Here is a 19,486-nt window from a genome sequence, read left to right as displayed (position 1 = left end):
CTTCATTTTACACTTAGTCAAATAAGATAAAAATTGAAATGCAAACTGATTTCTGTAGGGTTTCCTCTGTTGGTTCAAACTGGAAAAGTGGAATTTTACAGATGTATCTTATTAAATTTTAACTAAGCTATTCTTCACAAAGTTAAAACTTCATCCCACAAAATTGTGTGTGTGTGTGACACAAGTTGACACCCAAAACAGTGTGAATTCCATAGAAAAGACACTATTTACAAAACTCAGAATAATGTGACAAGTAGACTTCAATGACGTCTGAGAGTAAGAGTATATTTGAAATAGATAAATATACACACCCTTATAAAAGTACAGCATGGGGCTGATGCATTGGCATAGCTGATAAAGCTGCTGCCTGGTCAGCGCCGCAGCTCAATAGGCTAATCCTCCGCCTTGCGGCGCCGGCACACAGGGTTCTAGTCCTGGTCAGGGCACCCGATTCTGTCCCAGTTGCCCCTCTTCCAGTCCAGCCCTCTGCTGTGGCCTGGGAGTGCAGTGGAGGATGGCCCAAGTCCTTGGGCCCTGCACCCCATGGGAGACCAGGAGAAGTACCTGGCTCCTGCCTTCAGATCAGTGTGGTGCGCTGGCCACAGCGCGCCGGCCGCAGTGGCCATTGGAGGGTGAACCAACGGCAAAGGAAGACCTTTCTCCCATACGGGTGCCGGTTCAAGCCCCAGCTGCTCCACTTCCCATTCAGCTCCCTGCTATGTCCTGGGAAAGCAGAAGATGGCCCAAGCGCTTGGGCCCCTGCACCTGTGTGGGAGACCTAGAAGAAGCTCCTGGCTCCTTGCTTTGGATCAGCCCAGCTCTGGCCACTGCGGCCATCTGGGGAGTGAACCAGTAGATTGAAGGCTTTCTTTCTCTCTCTCTCTCTCTCTCTCTCTCTCTCTCTCTCCTCCCCCCCCCCGCCTCTCTGTAAACTGCATCTCAAATAAATAAATAATTTTTTTTTTTGACAGGCAGAGTGGACAGTGAGAGAGAGACAGAGAGAAAGGTCTTCCTTTGCCGTTGGTTCACCCTCCAATGGCCGCCGCGGCCGGCGCGCTGCAGCTGGCGCAAAGCACTGATCCGATGGCAGGAGCCAGGTGCTTCTCCTGGTCTCCCATGGGGTGCAGGGCCCAAGCACTTGGGCCATCCTCCACTGCACTCCCTGGCCGCAGCAGAGAGCTGGCCTGGAAGAGGGGCAACTGGGACAGAATCCGGCGCCCCGACCGGGACTAGAACCTGGTGTGCTGGCGCCGCAAGGCGGAGGATTAGCCTAGTGAGCCGTGGCACCGGCTTAAATAAATCTTTTTTTAAAAGTACAGTATTACTGTTTAAATATTGTATAGCTATATAAAAGAAAATGATATGAGTTTAAGTATCTGTTGCTGAAACTTAGCATTTCACATGCCCTGTGTCCTGTCTTTTCCTGGCTTAGCTGCATCTCCTTAAATGGTGACTAACTGAGGCACAGTACATGTAATAACTAAGGCATAAATGCACAGATCAGTAATTGCTCATCTCAGTTTTCATGAGAAAATGCATTTTTGATAAGTGAAAGAAACTGGTCATAAAGTCCTGGCCCTAGAAGCCATGCTGAGGCTGTCAGACAACTGGAGACTGCAAATCACATTATGAATCCATTTGTGAAGGAAGGGATTGATCTCAGATAAAAAAATCAGGGTCACTTACCTGTAATGGCTAAATACATTAATTTTGCATCTCAAAGGATTCAAGTACTAGGCCTAGTACAAGTAAGCACTGAGCTAAAATCACGCCACCAACTCCTGAGTTTTGTGTTCAGAAGCATAATATTTTCAAGATTCACTCACAGTAGAGCATGCGGTAGTACTTCACTCCATTTCATAGCCGAGTAATATTCTGCTGTAGGTATGAGGTCTTCAGAAACTTCACAGAAAATGCATATTTTGAAAAAACTATGCATGGATTTTATTTTTATTTTTTGGCACTAGAATAAACTTAGCTTTTAATTCCATTTTTCCATGAACTTTCTGAATTCCCCTCATACACATGACATTTTGTTTGCTCCCACCTTTGGGCTGTTATAAATAGTGCTGCTAAAAACATGGTGTCAAACTGTTTGAGTCTGTTCTCAGTTCCTTTGGACATGTACCTAGGAGGGGAATTTCTGGGCATATCATTCTGTGCTTCAAGAATAAGCTATTGAGGAAATAACAAACCTGTGGAAAGAAAATCAGTCTCTCTCTTCTATTACCCTGCCTGTTGAACAAATAAAAATAATATTAAAAATGGGCTTTCCTTTCATCCTTGATTTATTTTTTTATTTGATCAGCCCCTTCCATGTAACCAAATGTCCATACCTCATCCACTCCACAAAGACAAGCTACGAGCTTGAAGTTCACCATCCTGCACTGGGCCTCTACTCCCTCCAATTCTCTGACCTCTCCTACTTTTCTCAGCACCACGCAGGCATCCCAGCTGCTCCACTTCTGGTCTATCTCCCTGCTAGTACACCTGGGAAAGTAGTGATGATGGTCTAAGTATTTGGGTCCTTGCCATCCACGTGGGAGACCAGGATGGAATTCCTGGCTCTTGGTTTCTGCCTGGCCCAACACCTGCCCTTACAGTTATTTGGTAAGTGAACCAAAAGATGGAAGGTGTGTGTATGTGTGTGTGTGTGTGTGCACACGCGTGTGTGTGTCACTCTGCCTTTCAAACAAGTAAACACAACTTTTAAAAATGTATTTGCTATGAAAAGGAGGCATTGGGTCTTACAGGAGTGAGAATCACTAATTTAAAAAGAAAAGAAGGTCAAGAATTGAACCAAGGGGACCAGCACTGTGGTGTAGTGGGTAAAGCCTACACCTGCAGAGCCAGCATCGCATTTGGATGCTGGTTCAAGTCCTGCATGCTCCATTTCCAATCCAGCATCCTTGATGATGGCCTGGAAAAGAAGTGGAAGATGTCCCAAGTCTTTGGGCCCCTGCAACTGTATGGAAGACTGGTAAGAAGCTCCTGTTTCCTGGCTTCAGATCAATCCAGCTCTGGCCATTGCAGCCATTTGGAGAGTGAACCAACAGAAGGAAGACCTCTCTCTCTCTCTCTCTCTCTCTCTCTCTCTCTCTAACTCTGCCTCTCAAATAAATAAATCTTTAAAAAAAAAAAAAAGAAGAACTGAATCCAGAAATAGTTCAATAGAGGTTGGGTATATGATGGAGATCCAACAAGTAAGAGGAAACCAAGAGGGTGGTATGCTGGAAGCCAGGTGAAGACCATGCTTCAAGAGGAGAATGCTGGAGCCGGCACTGTGGCGTAGGGAACTAAGCCTCCACCTGTGTTGCTGGAGTCCCATTTGGGCACCGGTTCAAGTCTCAGCTGCTCCTCTTCTGATCCAGCTCTCTGCTATGACCTGGGAAAGCAGTAGAAGATGACCCAAGTCCTTGGGCCCCTGCACCCACATGAGAGATCAGGAAGAAGCTCCTGGCTCCTGGCTTCGGACCAGCACAGCTCCGGCCATTGAGGCCTTTTGGGGAGTGAACCAGCAGACAGAAGACCTCTGTCTCTGTAACTCTGCCTTTCAAATAAATCTTTTTAAAAAGACAGCTTTAAAAGAGAGAGAGAGAGAGAGAGAGAGAGAGAGAGAGAGAGAGAGAATGTAATTAGAGATAGTAACTCTGATGCAAGAAAGTAAGAAGTTGAGGATAGGGGCAAGGAAGTGTTGATGAGCAAGTAAGTAGATAAGTAAGTAATTTCAAGTGGCAGTATGCTCCATAAATATACATAAATAGCACCCAAAAGACCAGGGATCTCGTTTTGTCATTGTGCAAAGGTCACAGAGTGTGCTTATATAAACCTAGAGAAGGTATAGCCTATCACACCACACCTAGGCCATACGGAAAAACCTATTGCTCTCAAACTGCACAGCCTGCTACTGTGCTGAGGACAGTAGGCAACTGTACCACTATGGTGAGTATTTGTGTATCCCAGCACAGAAAAAATATAGTAAAAATACTCGGCGGCTGGAAATTTTCAACTCCTCTATCATCTTGTGGGGCCGCTACTGTATGAGTGACCTGCCCTTGACTGAAATGTCATTATGCAGCCGTGTTGGTAAAAAGCCCCCAAATGAAGTTATACCTCATACCAGCACAAGGTACTTACCCTCCCTACATCTTAGTTTCTTCTATCTTAAAACCAGGAATACGTCCCCCAAAGGGACGTCAGTTTGAGTCCTGGCCACTCCACTTCCAATCCAACTCCCTGATAATGTACCTGGGAAAGCAGAGGAAGATGGCCCAAGTGCGTGGGCTCCTGCACCCACATAGGTGAACAGAAGAAGCTCCTGGCTCCTGCTTCAGTCTGGCCCAGCCCTGGCTATTGCAGTCATTTGGGAAGTAAATTAGTGGATGGAAGACCTCTCTCTCTCTCTCTCTCTCTCTCTCTCCTCTCTCTCTCTCCCTCCCTCCCTCCCTCCTTCTCTCTGTAACTATGCCTTTCAAATAAATAAACCTTTAAAACAAAAGTATGAAAACCAAGAAAAAACCATGAATATGTACAAGACTGCTCATAACTATCAGAATTCTGTTCCATATAAGGAATTACAGAAGACCATGATCACCAGAGCCCGCACTAATCTTAACTGAAACATGTAGCTGTTCACCCAAGAATATACTCATCTGTAAAGGTCAGTGGGTGAATCTTTATTTCGACAGGTGTTAGAGACATTCATTTTTAAATGTTAGCACTGATAATGTTAGAATAATGATAGTTGAAACAATATCTTAGGCTACAAAAACAATTAACCATAGCCATTTTGTTACAACCAAAATAAAACATCAAAATCTTGCAAAAATTAGCCCCATTCATAATGTAGTATCTTTATCTCTCTCCCTCTCTTACACTCTCCCACACACATAGACACAGATACACACACACACACACAGGTGCACACACATACTCTCCACAGACAAATCTTTTCAGCAGATTTGGACAGTCAACAAGGGAGCTGGCTTTAACTCAAGCCAACAAATTCCCTGCCTTCCGAACACTGCAACAAACTATTTTAATGCCATGACACCCAAAACCACGGTCTCCTCTGTAGTTGAGAAAGTGTCTAGTAATCTGCCCATGTTCCTTATTGAATTTACTTCCTTCCACTGAGCTGGAAATGGAAGTGAGAAGAGGTGGGGCGAGACGATACATACAATGTAAATTTTAAACCAGGCACCTTCACCTATCCAAATCCCAGAAACAGGACATACATCTTCCCTTAGCAGTGGAATGAAGCAGGTCGTGAAAATCCTCTTTTTATTTGAACATAACATTGGAAGGCACCTTGGCATGGAAACTAGATTGTTTCCTTACTACTGTTCAAAGTGTCTGCTACTTGATTACCTTCATGAATGCCCATCAGGAAGCCATTCGAAGGAATTAACCATCCTGTGCCCAAGGCAGAACATGCCTCTTCCTGGCAAGAATAAGAATACACTCAACTATGTGTGTGATGGACTCACACACTTGTTCTGTGAGTAACTTCGGCTTACATGAGCAATCTTGAGAAAAGTCCTACTCCACAGCATATCACAGGAATTCATAACAGAGTGAAGAATAATTTTTTAAATAGTTGATTCAATCTATTTGTGGGGAAAAGGGGCTAAACTGTGCTTAATTATTTTGTGCTGGGTTATGATAAAGCTGCATTACTCGAAACATAACTGATTTGAAATTTACAGGAATTCCATCAGAGCTCAATTTATCATTGTTCCCTGAAAAGAAAAACTTGCTAAGAAAGTTGTATAAACAAGAATGCTGAAGAAATTACTGGAAATTTACAAAGAATATTTCACAACTTTTGAAAGCCATCCTTGATGTTTTCCAAAGAAGTAATGTAAGATAAACAAAGGCCCACAAATTCTAGTTAGGTCACCTGATAAACTAACAATTATCAGTCTTTTCTATTCCTGATGCAACATTCTATTAAGTTGTTTGTTATTTTGTTTGGTAAAACATAACATGAGATCTGGATTTTTGTTTCTTTTTAAATTATTTATTTTATTTTTTTGAAAGGTAGACACACACACACACACACACACACACACACACACACACATATATATCCATACAACCAACCATTGCCCAATTGATTTTCAAAAAGTCCAAAACAGCCAGGCTGCAGCCGGGTGGGTGAGGGACCGCAGTTTGGATCTTCCACATGGGTGGCAGGAACCCAGCAACTTGAGCCATCACTTACTGCCTCCAGGGTATTCCAAGGGAGAAGCTGGAATTGTGAGAGAGCTAGCACTCAACTCAGGCACTCCAATATGGAATTGGGCACCGCAAGCAGCACTCTGCCAGACACCTGCCCAAGCAATTGCTTTATCATATTCTTTTTATCCATGAAATAAAGAACTTAGAAAGTCCAAAAATGCACATAAAAATCCACACTCAGAGATAATAACTGTTAGCATTTTGAACTCTGTTTGTAACTCTGCCTTTATCTGAGACTCCTGTTCTAGCAACTGTTCTCTGGGAACAGTATTGCCTTTTTTATTTTTTTAAATATTTATTTACTTGAGAGGCAGAGTTACAGAGATAGTGACAGAGAGAAAGGTCTCCCACGTGCTGGTTCACTCCCCAAATGGCCGCAATGGCTGGAGCTTAGCCAATTAGCTCCAAATAGCTGGAGCTTCTTCCGGGTCTCCCATGGGTGCAGGGGCCCAAGGGCTGGGGCCATCTTCTACTGCTTTCCCAGGCCATAGCAGAGAGCTGGATCAGAAGTGGAGCAGCTGGGACTCGAACTGGTGCCCATATGGGATGCCGGCACCACAGGTGGAGGCTTAACCTGCTATACCACAGTGCTGGCTCCAGCAGACTAATTTTTAAGTTGATAATTTTGTATGGCTGACAAATAATCTCATACATATCCAAATTGCCTCCAGCATAAGAAAAGTTCCCCACCCCCACAAAGCTGAGGAAGAAGAACTACTGATAAAAATACTGTGGAAGTGAAACTGTAAATACTTGAAAGTAAAATGACAAATTATTACTGGTGCCAACTCTGAGCATAAGTGAGATTATTTATAAAGGGATGGGACTGGTGGATCTCAAGAGCATAAGTTGTGACTAGACCTGCTTAAATGTTAAGTGGGCTCCTAAATTTACCTCTTTGTGACTGATACCAGAAGAAAATAAATCCTCATTGCTGTCTCTACTGTTACTAGGAGCATGTTGTTTCCCACTGTTTTGCTCTTCTTTGCAACCCACATAATTTTAATTTTTTTACTTTTGCTGGCTGGAACTGTGGCATAGCAGGTAAATAAAAACTTTGTAGGGATGCCTACAATGCTGGCATCCCATATGGATGCCGGTTTGAGTCCTGGTTGCTTTACTTCTGATCCAGCTCTCTGCTATGGCCTGGGAAAGCAGTGGAAGATGGCCCAAGTCCTTGGGCCCCTGCACCCATGTGGGAGACCCAGAAGAAGCTCCTGGCTCCTGGCTTTGGATTGGCACAGCTCCAGCTGTTGTGGCCATTTGGGGAGTGAACCAGCAGATGGAAGACCTCTCCCTCCCTTTGTCTCTCTCTCTCTCTCCCTCCATCTCTCCCTCTCTCTCCCTCTCTTTCCCTCTCTCTGCCTCTGCCTCTGCCTCTCTGTAACTCCGCCTTTCAAATAAATAAATAAATCTTTTAAAATTTTTCTTACTTTCTGTGTTGTCCCATATTTAAAAAATTTATTTATTAATTGAAAGGCAAAGAGAGAGAGAGAGATGTTGATTCTCCATCCACTGCTTCACTCCCTATATGCCTGTAAGAGCTGGGCCTGGGCCAGACTAAATCCAGGAGCCTAGAAGTCATGCTGGGTCTTCCACGTGGGTACCCGGGACCCAAGTACTTGAGCCATCTTCGGCTGCCTCTCGGGATGCACATCGGTAAGAAACTGTGTTGGCAGTGAAACCAGGACTCAAACTCAAGGGCTCTGGAATGGGGAGCAGGCATCTTAACTACTGCACCAAAGGCCTACCTATTTATCCAGATTTCCCAGCAGCCTTTTCTATTTGTCAAGCCTTTTGGTTGCAGTTAACTAAAACCCACGTCAAACTAGCTTAAGCCAAAAAACCTACATATTATTTTTGGTGGCTAAAAAGCCAGCAAATGTGCATGCAGGTGAGGAGACTGTTGTTGGGGATCATTGACTCGTGGCTGGAAGACATTTGCAAGCAAGTCAAGACAGAACAAAGTAGGAATGACAAAAGAAAAGGGAAATCTTTGCTTGATGAATGCCATTTTAGCAGGTGCAGAGAACCCCTTAGTCTCCCTGCCAGTACTGAAGTACTTTTCTTGCAGAAGGGCTCTCAATGATCTAAAGCTCTCAATATCAGCACACTGATTTTTTTTTAAACTGTGGTCAAATACACACAACACAAAATTTACCCTTTGAATCATTTTGAAGTACACAGTTCAATAGCATTTAGTAGAGTCACATCATCGTGCAGTCAGCGTCACCAGCCATCTCCAGGACTTTTTCACTATTAAAATTGGGCTGGATGGTTCTTTGTTGGGGTGGTGGCAGGGTCTGTCCTGTGCATGGTAGGATGTTCAGTATCATCTGTGGCCTCTGCCCATTAGGTACCAGTAGCATCTCCACCAGCTCCTCCTGGTACTGATCATCAAACATCTCTAGACACTGCCAAACAGCTCCTGGGAGGGGAAGTTAGAATCAGATGTAAGGGAAGGATTGTCGTTTATTATCTATTCTCATTCATCATCAGGCTATATTAATATTGCTACACTTCTGAAAACAAAAGAAATTGAAAACATTCAACTTGGTGCCACTCACATTTGGTCAAGTCCTTTGTTATTGTCAGGCTTCGGTTTTGCATTAGTCAAATTCAAAGGGACTGCCATGGATAATCTGGGGATCTTTCCAGCTCTAATATAGTATTGTTTCTTGACAGTTTAAAATAATAACCAGAGAAAATGAAAATTAAAAGAAAGAAAATCCCCTGACTTGTTAACTATGCTTTCAATTGATAGAAATAGTCTTAGAACACAGGATGGCCACATTTTTCAGTTTAAATAACATTCAGTTTTTGGTTGATAAAGCTTTCACTTTTCTATTTATGTTGAGGAGGTTAAGCAGTAAAATATTATTATTTTTAAACCATACACTGTAAAATGAGACTTCACAATCATGCTAACACTTTCATCTTGATCCCAAAGTAAAGAATGGCAGAGCAAGCAGCAATGTGATGAATTAAGAAGGGAAACAGGGGCTGGCACTGTGGCTCACTTGGTTAATCCTCCACCTGCGGTGCCAGCATCCCATATGGGCGTCGGGTTCCAGTCCCGGTTGCTCCTCTTCTAGTCTCTGCTGTGGCCCGGGAGGGCAGTGGATGATGGCCCAAGTCCTTGGGCCCCTGTACCTGCATGGAAGACCATGAAGAAGCACCCGGCTCCTGGCTTCAGGTCAGCACAGAACCGTCCGTAGCGGCCATTTTGGGAGTGAACCGACGGAAGGAAGACCTCTCTCTCTGTCTCTCTCTCTCACTGTCTATAACTCTACCTGTCAAATAAAAAAAAAAGGGAAACAAAAACTGCCTCTGCTCCCTCAATAAGTCTTTTCTACCTGATTGTCAACGGTAAGACAGTAGATAAAATATGTTGCTATAATGGATTATTAAAATAGTATAGAATAATACTTATAATATATATCTATATAATATGAATTATAATATGGTTATAATGAATCATTTGTAATTCACTTATCCATAATTATTTACATTTAATAAAAGTTCTTTCTTCCTATAGAAGATGTATATATTCTAGATTGTTCCTAGACCTATAGAATAATAATTTTCATTGTCAACATCACTACTGCCATTTATTGAGCACTTCCTCACCAATGCCTTGCATCCATCACCTCATGTAACCCTCACAGCAACCGTGAGAAGTCCGTGTTATTAGCTAGAATCACTGCAGCACTTGCTCCAGGCCCCTAAGAATAAGCCGCAGAACGGGGATCTGTCTGCCTCCTAGCTTTGCTCTTTAGCTCTTCTACCCCAACTGCAAGAACTCCAGTGGAAAACACACTGAGTCAAAAACACCAAAATTGTTAATGCCACACATGGGGCACAGCCTCAGGAAGACAGGGAAACTCTCATCATGCAGCCCGAGGAGGACTTATTTTGAGATGTGTGCTTGTTGACTTAATTATCCATACACCTACCAGAACTTCTGCATAGTATCAGGCTCTGAATTAAGTTTTTGTGAGTGGTCAACATGAAGATCGCTCTTAGATGAGAATGTCTGCTACGCTTTATTCCATTCTCTGTAAGAAGACAGGGCCCGCGGAAGGCTCCAGGGAGTTTAAATTAGAGGAAGACTTTCGGAGCTTCTTAGAAACCCAGCCCCTCTTTTGAATGAGAGTGCCTCACAGGCCTGCTTAAAGAACAGACATTTTCCCACGGTGCCCCGCTGGTTCTGAATGAGCGGATTCTCAGCCCCCTGCCGACTCGTGAATGTATTGCTTATCCCCATCTTTGCTCTTTACTGACAGCCTTCATAAAACCTCCCTCGGAAGATAAATGGCATGGCAGAACCTCTGACAACTCATTAGGGAAGGATACAGTTGGCTTCGGCCAAACAGCGCTACCATTCTAATGTGACCCTACAGTGGTTTGTGTCGCGGCGGGAGGAGGGATTCTGCTGAGAACTGTTGCCTTGTGTCAGAAGCAGCATCGTGTCTTTTTGCACTGTTTTGAAAGAGAGATTGAGCGAAGAAGTTAACATATAGATTATCTATAGCACGCTGCTTCTGCACCTGCTGTTTCTGCTGCATCCAATGCCTTTCTCTCTCTGCTTGCCCATCAAGAGCTGCCCCAGTGGTCCACTAAATGAGTCCTTCCCTGCCTCCCATGGCCTCCTCGCTGCTCCCTGCGACAATGGTCTCCTCTACCTCTGTTATAGCAATGAACGTGTTACAGGATGGTCTCTATCATTCTGAATGTCATGATTCTATTAGAGACTCCTTGAAAGCAGGGACCATATTTGATTCATCAACACACCCAATGCACCCGGAACAGTGCCTCGCCCAGAGTAGGGGCTCTGTTACTGATTGGTAAGTGACTTCCCTTCCTGTGCCAGTTCTTTCTCCATGGGAATGCGGTCTACTTAGACTGTAAGTGATGATCATCGTGCAAACTACAGACGGGTCCCAGATCTGCAGGCACTTGATGGGGACCCAGCCAAGTTTTCCCATGCTGCTTTTCTTCATGAGCCAATTACAGTAATTGGCTATCATTCCTATCTTGTTTTATTTTCATAAAGTAATATTTTGCCAATGATTGATTTCATCTCTACATCTGCTATGTAACACTCCTAACATATGTGTATGTGTTCATGTGTATGTGTGTGTGTGTCTGCCTTTCTCTTTTCTTCTTTCCAGAAAGAAATAATCATCTGTCAAAATATTAACAATAGCTCTGAGAAATAACATTATGGCTTTTTTTTTTTTTGACAGGCAGAGTTAGACAGTGAGAGAGAGAGAGAGACAGAGAAAGCTCTTCCTTCCGTTGGTTCACCCCCCAAATGGCCACTACGGCCAGCGCGTTGCGCCAGTCTGAAGCCAGGAGCCAGGTGCTTCTTCCTGGTCTTCCATGCAGGTGCAGGGCCCAAGCACTTGGGCCGTCCTCCACTGCCTTCCTGGGCCACAGCAGAGAGCTGGACTGGAAGAGGAGCAACAGGGACAGAATCCAGCGCCCCAACCAGGACTAGAACCCAGGGTGCTGGCGCCGCAGGTGGAGGATTAGCCTAGTGAGCCGTGGTGCCGGCTAGATTATGACTTTTTAAAATATCTTTCTATATTTTCCAAATATAGAAAGAAATATAGAAATATAGAAAGCTCAGAAATCAGTGTGTATCTTACATAGTCACAGAAAATACTTGGGTAAAAAAATCTTTGTTTATTTTCAACAAGGAAATTGAAGCAGGGAACATTTCGTGGTGGATAGTGCCCCTTAGATTGGAACTAGAAAACTTGCAAGTGGCTCAGTCACTTCTGAGCTGTCAGAGCCATGAAACCACCACGAACCATCTAGTTCTCATCTGATATCAAGAAGCTGAGCCACTAAACCACTTCACTCCCTCTGCTTCTCATCTTTTATAAGGAGACTTTCAGAAGGTGGTTGAGGGGGGGCTGAATTGTGGCACAGCTGGTAAAGCCGCTGCCTGCAATGCCATCTCCCCGCCCTGATTCTGGTCCCCGCTGCTCTGCTTCTGATCCAGCTCCCTGCTAATGCACCTGGGGAAGCAGTGGAAGATGACCCAGGTGCCTGGGCCCCTGCACCCACATGGGAGACCCAGATTAGAGTTCCAGGTTCCTGGCTTCTGCTTGGCCCAGTTCTGGCTGTTGCAGCCATCTGGGGAGTGAACCAGTGGATGGAATATTTCTCTCTCTCTTTGTTTCTTCTCCCTCTGTGTATGTAACTCTGTCTTTCTAATAAATAAACAAATCTTTTTAAAAAAAATTTTGTGGAAAAGGAGTGAAAAGGTAAGTTTAGTTTGAAGCAAATTTTTTTGAGTTAGTGGTGAATTAAGTCTGTGATTATAGAATGAATTAAAATATGACTTTGCAAAAATTAATGAAAAGAAGGGAGGGGAGGAGAATTGAGAGAGGGAGAGCTGGAGGAAGGGAAGTATGGTTATCTTCTTAGAATTGCACCTGAAAAATACATGCAATCTGTTCTCTTTATATGAGTAAAATATTTTAAAAAATTGTTTTTGAGATCTAGGCATAGATTTTCCATGAACTGTTTGAAGATTCCTTTTGAAGACGAGGGTTGTTAGTCGGGTAAAAATCACTGAGAGGTGCTGGTGCTGTGGTGCAGTGGGTTAAAGCCCCAGCCTCCGGAGTTGATGTCCCATATAAGCGCTGGTTTGAGGCCTGAATTCTCCACTTCTGATCCAGCTCCCTGCTAATGCACCTGGTAAAGCAATAGAGGGTGGCCCAAGACCTTGGGCCCCTGCACCCATGTGGGAGATCCAGAAGAAGCTCCTGGCTTCAGATCGGCTCAGCTCTAGCTGTTTCAGTCATTTGGAGAGTGAACCAGAGGATGGAAGATCTCTCTCTCGCTCTCTCTCTCGCTCTCGCTCTCTGTCTCTACCTTTCTCTGTAACACTGTCTTTCAAATAAATAAAATAAATCATTTTTAAAAAATCACTGGGAATATTCATCAATGAGGCTGAATTCACCTTATGTGGTAAATTGAAATTTTTTGTGACTCAGCAAATAGCTGGTAGTAAAAAACAATTATAGTGATAGAGGGTAACTCAGTTGACATGGGAGGAACAAGGTACATGACAATGTGTGAAATATTTGAATGGTAATTGAAAGGTAGATGCTAGATACTTAATATCCTTAAATTTTCTGCAGCTCTAAACTAGAATCTGAAAAGGAAATTAATTTTTTTTAAAGAGCTGTCTGGGAGAAGGTGCCTTGTGGTTCCCAACCCACAGCAAAATAGAAGAAAAAGGCAGTCCAATTTGATTCCACAAAACTTTTTGAAATAGCTACTTTAAAGCTTTTATTAGATCACACATAGAAACACTAATTGCCTTGTTAAGGACATAACTGACTTTCAACAGTTAGATTTTGACCATTAGATAACTAGTTTACTGCACTGTAAATTATTCAAGGGCAGACAAAGCATCTTGTTCATCTTTAGTCTCTAAGTGACTTGCCTGGTGATAACTACATAGAAAATATAACAATAACTTTGTCCACTAGGCTAAAATCTTTTTTCTTGTTTCATTATTCATATTTCAAGGTGATTAGCAAGCCTTAAAACACGGTGAGGCAAGTGGTGGTGTTTTGCCAATTTTAAAATTAATAATGATAATAAATAATTTTTATTATTAAGCAAACATTGTACTATCTCTTAGATGAATTACTGTATTTAATCCTCCCAATGAGCCTATGAGACATTGTAACAAGATTAACTTGGACAGAGGATGTAAGAATAACCGTTTTCTTTAGTGTACTCTTCCACATTTACATTTATACTCCACATTTCCCCTGGGAAAAGACGTCTACATTTCTCTTCCTTGAAAAGAGCAAAGGGGTGGCACTGTGGCATAGTAGGCTAAGCCACTGCCTATAGTGCCGGCATCAGTCCCGGCTGCTCCACTTCTGATCCAGCTCTCTGCTATGGCTTGGGAAAGCAGCAGAGGGTGGCCCAAGCCCTTGGGCTCCTGCACCCACTTGAGAGAACTGGAAGAAGCTCCAGACTCTTGGCTTTGGATTGGCCTAGCTCCAGCCATTGCAGCCATTTGGGGAATGATCCAGTGAATGGAAGATCTCTCTCTCTCTCCCTCCCTCCCTCCCTCTGCCTTGCTATAACTCTGCCTTTCAAATAAATAAATAAATCTTTAAAAAAAGATAAAAGTGCAGAAACCACTTACTGAATACATTATTCTGGGGCCAGCATTGTGGCGCACTGGGTTAGGCCTCTACCAGCATCCCACATGGGTAGCAGTTCAAGTCCTGGCTGCTGCACTTCCGATCCAGCTCCCCGATAATGCACCTGGGAAAGCAGTGCAAGATGGCCCAGGTTCTCGGGCTTCTGCACTCCATGGGAAACCTGGAAGAAGCTTCTGGCTTCCACCTGGGCCAGCCCTGGCCATTACGACCATTTAAGGAGTAAACTAATGGAGGATGGATGATCTCTCTGTCTCTCCCTCTCCACTCTCTGTAACTCTTTCAAACAAATAAATAAATCTTAGGACAAAAAAAAAATTATTTCTATTGCATCTGACTGCAGTGATCTCAATCTGGGCCTTTCATTAGAATCCACTAAAGATAGAGATAATTTTTAACGCCATGCCTGGAACTAAACACAGAGATTCCAGTTTAATGTTCTGGGGTAAGACCTGAGCATTGTTGCTTCAAACTGTACCCAGGGGGACCAGGAGTTTAGCCTTGTGGTTCTTTTTTTTTTTTTTTTCCTATGGAATTTTTTTTTGTTTGTTTTCTTTTTTTTTTTTTTTTTTTTATCTTTTATTTAATGAATATAAATTTCCAAAGTACGACTCATGGGTTACAATGGCTTCCCCCACCATACCGTCCCTCCCAAGCCTTGTGGTTCTTGTCGGGGTCCCAGCCCAGTGCTAGCCCCTGACCAGCAGGGGCAGCGCAAGCACTCCCCAACAAGGCGATCGGGAGAGGTAAGGTTGACGGGTCATGAACACACCACAAGCACCCGTGAGTTCTGTCGAAGCAGGAACCGCTTTATTGAAGAAGTATACAGGCTTACAAAGCTTACGAAGGACATGCGCAGTAGGGAAGCCAATCAGAGAAAAGGTCACTCAGGCACGGGTGGACCACTCACAGGGCACCTTAAGTAAAATATATGGATCACGCACTGTCCATGTGTCCAGAACTAAAGCAGACCCATCCCTGCCGGTGGTCTGATAAGTAGCTTAACGGTGGCAGCCGCAGACACGCCCCGCCAGGTGCCATATTGTAATGGAGATTTTAGACAATGCCCAACAGTTCTACACCTGGTTCTGGCTCCCAATTCCAGTTTCTTGCCAACGCAGACCTGAGATACAGAGGTGACGATTCAAGCAATTGGGTCCCTGTCATCCATGTGAGAGACCTGGATTGAGTTCCCAGCTTCAGGCTTCAGCCTACACCTGGCCCCAGCCCAGTCCTGGCCCCTGTGGGCATTTAGAGAGTGAGCCAGTGGACGGGAGCTCTCTTTTTCTCTTTCTCTCTTTCTGCTTTTCAAATAAATGAATAAGCAAAAATTCTCACTCTCTCCCTCTCCCTTTCTGTGCCGGCCTGCGGCACAATGAACTGGGTTTTCCTGAAACAGAGAGTGGGAATGCGGGGACAAGGAAGCAAAGAATGGAGCCAAGACAAGTCCTGATCAAGGCTCGTTTATTGAATAAATCCCGTAGTATTTAAGCATGACCAGTTGTTTACAAGAAGGAGCACAAAAGATTTACATATCAAAAAGGCTCTTAAGGTTACAAAGAGTTCCCAGTAAGGTTCTTAATTATTGGTTACAAGGGTACAATAAAACACTGAGGTGATTAATGCAGGTTACAGGTGTGACTGATTATCTGTATCATCTCTTGTGAAAGGTTTAGGTTCTTCCTGCCTCTTCCCGGAATCTCCCTAGCCCAGTTGTCTGTGCCTGGGAAGTCTCCATATGTTTAAGTGTAAACAAAAGTAGTGACTACTTGTGGCTGCCCACACCTTTCAAATAAAAATTCTTTTAAAAAAAGTTTAAGAAGGCATCCTCAGGTAATTCTTTTTTTTTTTTTTTTTAAAAAGAATTGTTTTATTTGTTTGAAAGAGAGGTCGAGACAGTGGAAGAAAGAGAGAGAGAGAGGTATTCCATCTGCTGGTTCACTTCCTAAATGGCTACAACGGCCAAAGCTGAGCTGATCCAAAGCCATCCTCCACTGCTTTCCCAGGTGCATTAGCAGGGAGCTGGATTGGAAGTGGAGCAGCCAGAACTCAAACCAGCACCCATACGGGATGTCAGTGCTGCAGGCTGTGGCTTTAATCTGCTGTGCCACAGTGCCAGCTTCCCCACCCTCCCACCCCAGGTAATTCTAATTGGCAGCCAGGAGTGGAGGCCAAAAAACTTGCCTCATCTGAATATCTCCCCAATCTCTTAGCTCCTGAGGAAAGGCATTGATTCTAAGACTTTATTTTGTTCCTATGGAACATTTGATTAATATTTACTTTTTGAGGACAAGAAGAAACATAGACGATATGATCAGGACTTTGAGTGCAATGCACACAATTGTGATCAGAGACTTCATTGGTCTATTTTTAGTATTGTATCTCAGTGCCAGGCATTTATTTTATCAGCCTGAGGCTAAACTTTAATGCCTTTTTCTGTTACAGGAATTAGCAATTTTACATCCCTGACTGGAATAATAACAATAATAATAGATGGGCATCAGGACCCTCATCCATCTGTGTTGTGAGCAGGTGCCTGGCCACACGCCGAGGGGGAGCTGCTGCCCTCTGGAGGGGCTGCGCTGTTACAGATGAGAGCATTGTATCCCAGCGTCCTTTCCAAGGCTTGGGAGAAGCTAGGAAACAAAAGGAAAGAGTTCTCAGCTGTTTGGAGAGTGCTCTCCACACTATCTCTGTATGGGAGAGTCACAATGCAAGCTAGCAAAAGAGAAACCGAATACTTCCAAACTAAAGAAATCTGTGTTCCCAAACTAATTGGACTATCCCCCGGCCCTCTCATCTATTTCTTGTTAATATTTGGGAAACCAGTATTCTAAAAATGCTTTGTAATCATCACCTGCAAAGAACATTTGGGATTTGGAGAGTGAAAGGAGGCAAGCTTGAAGAGCCTTCTTAGGTGAGCGGGCACGAGGGATGAAGTGGATGCGTTCATACGGGAGGACTGTGTGTCCCTCCTGTGTGTTCATACGGGAAGATTGCACATCCCTAGCAGGGAAATACTGACAGCAGGAGAGCAGTGGGAGGGGCTGACCCAGCGGCCCTTGCTGTAAAACTCATGGTTCTCTTCCTTCCTAGTTTTTCATCTACTGGAACATTTGAAGTGCTTGTACTGTTGCATAACAAATGGATTTGTGGTATGTGCTTTATGGCATACAGAGTTGACTTCTTATTATGAAGGTACTTCAAAAAGTTCATGGGAAAATGGAAGTAAAGTTTCTTTTGTTGCCAAACCAATTTGAAATCCACATGTAGTTTTTTCATACTATACATTTTCCATGAGCTTTCTGAAGTAGCATCATACTGTCACCCGTACCATGACTCATAGTAGGCCAAAAATGGATGAAGGATAGCCACAGGCTAAGCATAATGAGGTTCCACCCAAAAGTTCAGTGAAAACAGGGTGTAGGCCTCGTGGCTGCAACTACAGCTGGGTCCTCCTTGGGCTGGGAAGATAACAAGTTCTGTAGAAATATCCAGAGGCTTGCTTTAATTCTTTTGTGTTCCTTTTTTTTTTTTTTTTAAGATTTTCATTCATTTATTTGAAAGTCAGAGTTACAGATAGGGTGAGGCAGAGGCAGAGAGAGAGAAAGTGGGGGGCAGGGGGAAGGAAGGTAGAGAGAGGACTTCCACCCACTGGTTCATTCCTCAGTTCCTCACTAGGCTAATCCTCTGCCTTGCGGCGCCGGCACACCGGGTTCTAGCCCCGGTCGGGGCGCCGGATTCTGTCCCGGTTGCCCCTCTTCCAGGCCAGCTCTCTGCTGTGGCCAGGGAGGGCAGTGGAGGATGGCCCAAGTGCTTGGGCCCTGCACCCCATGGGAGACCAGGAGAAGCACCTGGCTCCTGGCTGCGGATCAGCGCAGTGCGCCGGCCGCGGCGGCCATTGGAGGGTGAACCAACGGCAAAGGAAGACCTTTCTCTCTGTCTCTCTCTCTCACTGTCCACTCTGCCTGTCAAAAAAAAAAAAAAAAAAAAAAAAAAAAAAAAAAAAAGGCCACAATGGCCAGGGCTAGGCCAGGCTGAAGCCAGAGCTAGGAGCTTTATACGGGTCTCCCACATGGGTGCAGAGGCCCAAGCACTTGAGCCAAGCACAGGGTTTTTGACCTTTATTGAATAATTTTTATCTTTGTGAGAGTGACAGTGGTATTAAACTATGAAAGAGAAATTAAAGAATAAAGCTCCTTTTAAAATCCATGTACATGTGACTTGTGTTTCAGGCCTGTAAACTGATAAGGCATGCTCACTTGAACGATGATAAAAGATCATGTGTATTCCAAAATTTGTGCTTTAATATATTTTGGTTGTGATTCATACTAAATTTTACACTGGATGTAATTCCTTTGTTCTCGACTTTCTATTGGTGCATATACAAAAGTTGGATTAGCTCACACTTTTAAATCTGTAGAGTAAGAGCCGAGCAGATGATATGTAGGAAGACTGATGAATAAGAATGCCAGAGAGAAGACATCAGACAATGAAGTGGAGAATGTTCTAAGAAGCAACTCCACTTGCTGATGGTTGTAAACACATAGTCAGCTTGTGCTCCGCTTTTGCCTCTAGCTCTGTAGCTTCCTCCTGTTTCACCTGGGCTTACCCACAAGTCTCTTTCCACTTGGTAAATCTGGGAGAGGCGTGTCAGTCCAAATCATCAGTCTTCACTAGTGCAGCAGTCTTCTCACAAATCCAAGAAATTTCTTTCTACTTTCCCAGGTACATCAGCAGGGAGCTGGATCAGAAGTGGAGCAGCTGGGACTCAAACCGGCGTCTATACGGGATGCTGGCGCTGCAGGTGGTGGCTTCACCCGCTACACCACAATGCTTGCACCTGTGTTGCTAATTTCATGATTGTGGCCAATGAAATAAAAGTCCCCCTCACACACTGAAAACTTTAACTTTCAATTCTTTACCTCACACTTTACACAAAAGTGGACAACTTTAGATGGCCCAAATATGCAAAGAAAAGCTTTGAGTACTTTAGAGAACATGAGAGAATAGTTCAATGCAGACTTCTTAAATAGCTT

The 19,486-nt window shown here is 43.9% G+C and overlaps 1 long non-coding RNA gene across 1 annotated transcript in view; it reads right to left on the bottom strand.

Annotated features, from left to right (window-relative positions):
• Window positions 1-8,425: 8,425 nt before the first annotated feature.
• Window positions 8,426-19,486, bottom strand: part of LOC149123585 (uncharacterized) — a 161,864-nt gene continuing 150,803 nt past the window's right edge. The window contains exon 3 of the long non-coding RNA XR_016216944.1: window positions 8,426-8,671. This is a non-coding gene — a long non-coding RNA (uncharacterized LOC149123585). The remainder of the gene's footprint in view (window positions 8,672-19,486) is intronic.

Source organism: Oryctolagus cuniculus, chromosome 11 (assembly GCF_051225735.1).
Source record: "Oryctolagus cuniculus isolate XC-2025 breed Fujian yellow rabbit chromosome 11, ASM5122573v1, whole genome shotgun sequence".
In the NCBI taxonomy this organism is placed as follows: domain Eukaryota; kingdom Metazoa; phylum Chordata; class Mammalia; order Lagomorpha; family Leporidae; genus Oryctolagus; species Oryctolagus cuniculus.
This window is presented reverse-complemented; position numbering and strand designations above follow the sequence as displayed.